The sequence below is a fragment of the Triticum urartu genome, chromosome 5A (genome assembly GCF_056163025.1).
Source record: "Triticum urartu cultivar PI428250 chromosome 5A, HENAU_Tu73, whole genome shotgun sequence".
NCBI classification, from domain to species: Eukaryota; Viridiplantae; Streptophyta; class Magnoliopsida; order Poales; family Poaceae; genus Triticum; species Triticum urartu.
In genome coordinates, this window is record NC_141877.1 from 93679228 (window position 1) to 93685304 (window position 6077).

The 6077-nt window shown below is 41.5% G+C and overlaps 1 long non-coding RNA gene across 1 annotated transcript; it reads right to left on the reverse strand.

The window, feature by feature from the left end:
• Positions 1–957: 957 nt before the first annotated feature.
• LOC125555708 (uncharacterized) lies at positions 958–4004 on the reverse strand. Its single transcript, XR_015603235.1, has 4 exons — positions 3821–4004; positions 2817–3583; positions 2595–2679; positions 958–2072 (listed from the first exon to the last, which is right to left on the reverse strand). It is a non-coding gene; the product is annotated as an uncharacterized LOC125555708 (long non-coding RNA).
• Positions 4005–6077: the final 2073 nt, after the last annotated feature.

A 6077-nucleotide genomic window follows, 5' to 3' on the forward strand; every position in this document is an offset into this window, starting at 1 on the left:
TCAATGTAATTATAGGAATCATGTAAATATATGATGCCATGAAGGAGGTCCAATATGCTCCAAATTTAGGCTGGTCACCGCAAAGACCAGCAACTTGATTGGCCACACCAGAGCAAGGATAATAATATGGCAATAGCACATTGCCATGTAATCTATAGTCAATCAAATGACCAACATTTACAATACTCTCTCGATTCACTATTATAAGATGTTTTTGATATTTTAATATGGACTAAATATAGACTGAAATGAGTTAACAAACCCATTAAAACACATTTATAAACATCCAATTCAGAAAGTTAGAAGATCTTACAATAGTGTACGGAGGGTAGTAATTTGTTACATAGGATCTAATGCAGTCCACTGCATCAATTGTTTTTGGGATGTGAACACATCGACCGATCCCTCGTGCATACCATCATATGAGAAATGTGTAGCTAGCAGCAGTTGATATCAAAATGCTTTCAAGATGCTTATGGGATGGGAAGTAGTAGATAGTATGGTCTCATCATCAGAATCTGCATCATTCAAGTATCTTGATGCAATATGATAAATCTATAAAAGGTAGCTTATTTTTCTATTCTGCAATAGATGAAGGAAAACAATCAGTATTCTACATGTCAAAAAAGCAGCACTAAATTTATTTCATATACATGTAGCATGTTGGCGCTCAGTTCTTAAGAGAAGAGAAATTCAACCTGAACATTAAGGCATCAACACGTAGCTCGTGACCAAATAACTTAACCATTAGGTATATCATGTAAAAAATATTCAATGTTTCAAAAAAAGTCTGGGGTTGACCAACACAGCTTAAATAATTCTATCAAACAAACTACAAATAGTATTGAAGACAAGAAGGCAGGAATCAATACAAATATCTATTTTAACATAAGTATATGCTTACATATCATGTATACAATGTAAAAGAGTATAACATCTACATGGAAAGTTATTCACCTCACATTTCCAAATGTCCATACCAACCAGAGGACCATATCTTGCAAGTTGGAAGTATGGAGCAGAATGGAAATTCAGTTACCTGTCTAAGAAAGTGAAGTGGACAATTCAAGTTAATCTTTCAAGGAATAAACCTAAGAGGAATGCACTTTGGATGGCATTCATTGGTGCTAGGATGTAGTTATATGAAAAGGGGAATAAAAATGGGATTCAGAGAATCAGACAAGATGCATACATAAAAATTGGAATAAAAATGGGATGTAGTTATATGAAAAGGGGAGTCTGAGTATCAGACAAGATGCATATAAACATTGGAATTTAACCCCCCAAATACTAACCAAAACAGATAAACACCAACAAGTGAGGCAGCAATCGCTTACATCTTCAAACACCTTCCCTACACAAAAGTTGTGCAATGTCTTGACATACAGAACTGTGCAATGTCTTGACATACATAATTTACCAAAGTGACTTGTGTCCTCAGCCGCCAGATCGCGGCGTTGGACGCCCGAGATTGGCTGGTCGTTGTACCAAGTATCGTGACACCATTTTAGGGTCCCATCGCGTGTCACGGTCTGCAAAATTAAAAGGGTTGCTGCTACCAAAACTGATCTGGCTGTTCTGTCATTGACTGGCCACAAAACAAACTGTGTACGAGAGGCCTGTGCATGACAACTGAGAACTAACATCTCTTCCAAGCAGGTGGTCACCATTTTTATTGGCTTCTTTGTGTGCTTGAGCCAGGCAGGCTGATGTGGAATGACTACTGCTCCAGAAGCCTATTTTTGTGGCCTTTCCATTCACTGGACCGACGTGTGTTTTCTGGTTACTATAATAACTGACCATGATAAAAACTCACTAAAAAAGTTGATTTAAAATATAACCAGACTATTAGCATTCTTCCTTGTATCTTTGAGCCAGTGAAATTTATGTCGTTCACATTCTATGTCCGCTCAACGCAAATGAAAATTCCCTGCCCCATCGAATCATTCAGTCATGTGACCAACGACAGAATGATGGTGATGAAGCTTTAGTTCCAGAATCACAATTGAAGCAAAGAACAGGGCTGATGGAGAAACTTTTATTTCTGGGACTGCTACGCCATCATTCTTGGTCTGCAAATGCAAAAGGAACATTCTTATATACTATAATCAGATAGTTTGAAGCATATTTGCTACTTGCTAGATTCTTCTACTTAAAATTTATTTATTTTACTTTCGATGATGATTCTAACATCTGTTTAACTATTCCTTGATGGTATTTCCAGCAGCTCCATCCAATCCAATCCAACTATACCCGCATTAATATTAGACCATATATATTTGTGTGGCTTAATCCATTTATATTTGATGCAATCCTAATTATTTTGGATGTTACACATTAAGAATTTGTGTCGGCTCACCAAACACATGGGGAATGATTGATGCAATACTGTCTAATTTTTTTACACAATTTTATATATATAACTAACTTTGAACAAGCAGTGTAACCCAAACCATGTCCTTTTCACATATCTGTGTCGTTCAACTATACTCAAATATTTGCATTGTTCTATTGACACGATAAACGGGCGCAACAACATGTGCATTCATGTTCTAGTGTCTTCACATACAGAACAGCCTATCTAATAAGTTTACCTCTTCGGGTCATGGTCAAACTATACAGAATTGTCTCCATCTCTTCCAATAATTGGTGTGAGAGGATTCACAAACAGCAAGAGGCCTGATCCACGGAGAAAGTTGAAATAAAGTCCAATTAGTTCTTTGAGATTTCATCCACCAGTACAATGGGGCAGATGATTAGAGGCCTAGTGTTCAAGGAGAGTAGGGGAGCTAGGAGGGAATTTCACAGGAGCTCACCAACAACAGTTCTGAAGCATCATGACAATGAGGAGAGGAGGATCTGATGCAATAGATGAGGGAGACAGGACCGCCGACATCCCCGACATTAATCGGGTCTTCCACTACCTTTGTCCACCGGCTTAGCCTCCAACTCCAGAAAATTGTGAAAATTGTCGTCGTCATTACTTTGCTCCATAATAAGTAGTGACGAGTATTTGGTTCAAACAAAAAAATTAGCATGCAATAGTTGACATAGTTATGCCTAAGATTACAACTGAAATTGATTCTTTAGTTTATTTATCGGATAACAACAATTCTGAACAATTATATGCACTTCATCTAGGGACTGTAAAATTCATTTAGATGTCCAATGTATCCATTCATGAAAGAGTTCAGTCCAGAAGCAAAAAATCTAAGAACACTATCCATCCAATGAGCAATTAACTTCTGTTTGGGTTATGAGTTGAAACAAGACCAGAACTCCAAATTCTGTACCAACATCTATTTGAATTAAATAAACCTCATGAACATAAAATGTGTCATTTGTATGTGGTTCTTCCAAAAAAAGGTTGCCAACATGATGTGTACATGGACTATAAATTTACAGGAGTCCTTCATTGGGTTTCAATTACTTACTTCATCAGCGGCATGTCGCCCGCTATCTCGTTGCCTCGGTGTCATCTCAGATCTGCATCAACCACAACATGGCATGCTATGGTCCTATGACTTGAGCTCTGTGATGACCAAATAGTATTGCAAGGGTTCGCCAGATATGGCAGTTGCAGCTGCGCGCCATGAAAATCAAATGAAGAACCATGTAAATTGGAACATCCAGAATTCAGTTAAATGATAGATCATTCTACACTATGAGATTAATAGGGTGGACCACTTAATCAATCAACATATGACAAACCATAACTTATTACTCCTATCTGTAGCACCTCGACCGGACAAACAGATTGTTTAGAACCTCAATTGGTCGAGTTACAAAACCCTAATGCATCGAGGGAGAAGAAACTTACTGGTGGGGAGAGCAACGGCGACTATACGACACTGAAGGGGGCGGCCAGCGTGATGAGGTGGGCGGCTCCGTTCAAGCAGGATGAGGTTGGCGGCTTCGTGACGTCGAGTTGACGCGGTGGATTCGAGCACTGCCGGTGAGGCGGCCTCCTCCAACCTAGTCGTCGCGCGCCTCCGCCGCCAGCATTGTTCGTTCCCTGAGGGCTGAGAGAGCGAGAGGAAGGGGGACGGGGTTGACTGTTGAGCATGGAAAATGGGCCAAAACAACCCGCTACGAGCCCAATTAACCACAGGGGCCCAAAAAAGCTACCGGAGTAGCTGCCCCTCGGACAGCCGATCTCGCGAAAAACATCCCAAGAAGATCCAGTGGCCAGGAACGGCCAGCACATGAAAACGAACGGTTAAGATGTTGAGTGCTTGAGAGGGCTGGGATGGTGTTCAGTTTTAATATATCTAAATATATTGGAAGGTTACATTCGGACACCGGAATGGTTCGGGTCGTTTCGGATGAGTTTCGGGGTACCAGGGGTTACCGTTACCCCCCGGAAAGTTATTGGGCCTCATGGGCCTAGTGGTGGAAGAGAGGAGGCCGGCCAAGGAGTGGCGCCCTCCCCCCAAGCACAATCCGAATTGGGTTAGGGTTTGGAGGGGTCGGCTCCCCTTTCCTTCTCTCCTCCTTTTCCTTCCCTCCTTCTCCTACTAGGAATAGGAAAGAGGAGGGGAATTCTACTTGGACTAGGGAGTCCTAGTAAGATTCCCCACACTTGGCGCGCCCCCTTAGGGCCGGCCACCTCTTCCCTCCCCTCCTTTATATACGTGGCTAGGGGGCACCGCATAGACACACAAGTTGATCTTTTAGCCGTGTGGGTGCCCCCCCCCACCATAGTTACACACCTCGGTCATATCGTTGTAGTGCTTAGGCGAAGCCCTGCGTCGGTAACTTCATCATCACCGTCACCACGTCGTCGTGCTGATAGAACTCTCCCTCAGCCTCAACTAGATCAAGAGTTCGAGGGATGTCATCGAGCTGAACGTGTGTTGATTGCGGAGGTGTCGTGCGTTCGGTACTTGGATCGGTTGGATCGCGAAGATGTTCGACTACATCAACCGCGTTACTAAACGCTTCCGCTTTCGGTCTACGAGGGTACGTAGACACACTCTCCCCTCTCATTGCTATGCATCTCCTAGAGAGATCTTGTGTGATCATAGGTAAAAAAAATTGAAGTAGCGCGTTCCCCAACACAAGTAGTATCTGTACTTAGTGCGGAATTTTTGGCTAGCAAAGATAGGGGGCAAGCACCACATGTTAAAAGATTTATGACAATATGACTTCTATGTGAATATAAACAAACATAAACCATTAAGTTGTCTTTCTTGTCCAACATCAACAATTTTGGCATATAATATTTTGATGAGGGCTCACAATCACAAAAGATTTCTAGGATAGTATATTTATATGTGAGTCTTCTCTTCCCTTGTTAATTCTTTCATGAGTTGCATCATTGACTAATGCTATGTTTGTCAATATCTAATAAATTTTTCTACTTATATGTTTCCTTATGTGGTGTCATCACCTACCATAGGATAAGTATATGATCTTTTCATTATTTCTTTCCTTTCTTTTATTCTTTCTTATTTCCATTCTTTAATTTGCAACATGAAAGTAAAGAAAGCAAAAACTCAAGCTAAACTTTATTATATAACTTGCACACGATAGCAAGGATAGATCACTAAGCAAACTCTCAAAGAAGAAAGGATCAAACTAAACTTTTATTCATCTAAAGCAAAAGATCGAACTAAAAGAAGTGAAAGCAAAAAGATAGTGGCATGATACGATATCGGGGCACCTCCCCCAAGCTTGTCGGAAGCCCAAGGGAGTGCCCATACCCGATACTTAATTCTCCTTTGGTGGTGAAGAAGGTGATGTTGGTGATGAAGGGATCTTGTCCTCGCATTTCCATGGCAGTGGTCCACCATCATAAGAGGAGGAGTGAGTCTCTCGGGTCCTACAACTAGCAGCCAAAGTCATACCTTTAAACCTTGCCTCATATTCAAAGACTTGGTTTTGGAGGTCATAGATCTGGCTTTGGAGGAAGTTGATTTTCTCATTGAGGGTGAAGATGATGTCCTTCATGGGCTTGCCATCCACCTTGAGATCACGGGAGTGGTCCGTGATCATAAGGTGATTGGCGTTGAGTCCACGCTCCACCATCCCCTTGCACCGGAAGACGTCCTGCCTCCATGGCTTCAAGCCTGGCC